Below are 2,219 nucleotides of genomic sequence, written 5' to 3'. Positions count from 1 at the left end.
GGTATGTAGCACAAATCCCTACGCTACCGAAACAAATCGGCAGAGCCATCTCACGAGCAGTATACAGGCTCTTGTGGCGGCATACACTGTTCAAAGTTGATGCGCAGACTTGTACACTGCCAAAAGTCGATGGTGGCCTTGGACTCATCGACTTTACCCGCAAATGTGCGGCCCTCCTGATTCACCGTATCGCCACTTTGCGCGAAACTGACCCAGGTGGGACAACAGCGGTTCTTTTCGACCGTTATCGTCCACGATCGGCGCGTGCACCAGTATATTTGACGCATATTCCGTTCCGGATGACGACAGTCAAGGACTATTACCTCAATCAAAGTTACGTCTTAACAGTGGCCACTGACAAGGCGCGCACGTCGAAGCGCCTTTACCAGGCACTTCGAGGCCAGCCCACACCACATAAATTAGAGGACAGACGACCGTCGGTCATCTGGCACCAAGCTTGGGCTAATGTCAACAACCCAGCCCTTCCCACGGAAGTTTCGGCGCTATGGTATCGTGTCGTCAACAATTTAATACCCACTAATCATCGACTGGCGGCCATCCGCCTACGGCCATCGGCTGCTTGCGGCCGATGTGGTGACGTAGACACCAGAGAGCATCGTCTCTTATGCCCTCACGTCCAAGAAGTGTGGAACCTTGCACGTGTGCTATTAGCGCTGATCGGTGGGACGACACCAGACAACGTGTCGATCGACTGGTTCCTTACCCCTGATATTCAGTCCAACCCCCGAACACGACGTAACGCAATGGTGTGGCTCTTGGGCCACACCATTTTCATGATCTATGACCTTTCCCTCACCGATGCTGTCTCTGTCATGGACTACCTGTGGAGCCAGCATCGCCTGGCGGAATCTGACCGGAAATATACCACTACCTTTGCCAGATTTCTGAAAGTTGCAATGGTTCATGGGTATCAAAAGGTGTCCGGGTTGACTAAGGCACCTCGTCCTGGAATTGCCTGAGTTTACCCCTGGAGCTATGTCACTCGGCCTTCAAACTACCCTGGACTTGCCTATACCCCAGATTTGACATTGGCCTTCTGGGCATCACTAGAGTAGACTATTCTATGTTACTAATGATATGACAATTGATAACATGGGAATTGTGTGAACTTTGTACGGGAAATTATTGGGAAATCAGAAACCACATAAATAATCTTAGAGGATTATTACTTAGTTAATTCTATGGGCGATGAGACTATCTCGCCAGTTTAGTTTTCTTTTGTGTGTGATCTGTTCATTTTTTTTTTTTTTCATTTTCAGTCCTTTTTACGCTTTGGTTAGTTCTAAAGATTGGGAAATCAGAAACCACGTAAATAATCTTAGAGGATTATTACTTAGTTAATTCATGGGTGATGAGATTATCTCGCCAGTTTAGTTTTCATTTATGTGTGCTGCCGTCCACGCTTTTCATTTGCCTTCATTGTTTCTTTCTTTTTAGTTTCTAAACCATCACTTGCTTCACACCTGCAGCGAGAGGTGTATTACTGAGTAGTGTGTCGTCGCCCCCGAGGCATAGCAGAGTGTGCCTCGGTTTTTTATTTTCGGTTTATGGCAATACTTCTTGCTACAAACAGCACCCTGCTTTACGTGCTGCGTCGACACTAGCGGATGGCGGCATTCTTGGAGAGGAAAAGGAAGGGCTATAGGGGAGGAAGGAGGACCCCCCCCCCCCAAAAAAAAAAGATGAGGTTTATCCGAGGTGCGATTATTGCTAGTTGAAAACTTTTACCAATACCCCGCCTAGTGGACGTGAAATACCGTCCGCTACGGCAATTTTTGCGAACTCCTACGGGAGTCATAATTTAATTCAAACATAACAAATTATGAATATCATAACAGACCATTTCTACTTCCATAATCAATAACATAGACCCAACTTAGTGGCAGTTGCAGACAATTACCTCGTGTTGCGAGTTATAGGTCGATACACATATTACAAAGTAATTTTCCCTGTCTTCTGATTGATTCTAACAGCCGTAGAGCAATTTCCAATGGGGTTCCAGGCTGTCGCGAGTGCAGATGGGCGTCACACTGAGCAACTTTTGTAACCTTGTACGCAATTAACAAATCTTACCGTCTCATGTGGAAATTGAAAGTTTCTTTCAAAGGTTTATTCGTTGTTTCTTTTTCGCATGTCCTTACAAAAGTTTCATTGTCCTACGATCACTCCTTTTTCATTGGGATTTTTCTTGGATGCCA

The 2,219-nt window shown here is 46.0% G+C and overlaps 1 pseudogene; it reads left to right on the top strand.

The window, feature by feature from the left end:
* The first annotated feature begins 1,637 nt into the window (after positions 1-1,637).
* Positions 1,638-1,815, top strand: LOC126191729 (U4 spliceosomal RNA; annotated as a pseudogene).
* Positions 1,816-2,219: the final 404 nt, after the last annotated feature.

This window comes from Schistocerca nitens, chromosome 6, assembly GCF_023898315.1.
Source record: "Schistocerca nitens isolate TAMUIC-IGC-003100 chromosome 6, iqSchNite1.1, whole genome shotgun sequence".
In the NCBI taxonomy this organism is placed as follows: domain Eukaryota; kingdom Metazoa; phylum Arthropoda; class Insecta; order Orthoptera; family Acrididae; genus Schistocerca; species Schistocerca nitens.
Note: the sequence above shows the minus strand (reverse complement) of the source record. Positions and strands in the feature narration are given on the sequence as shown.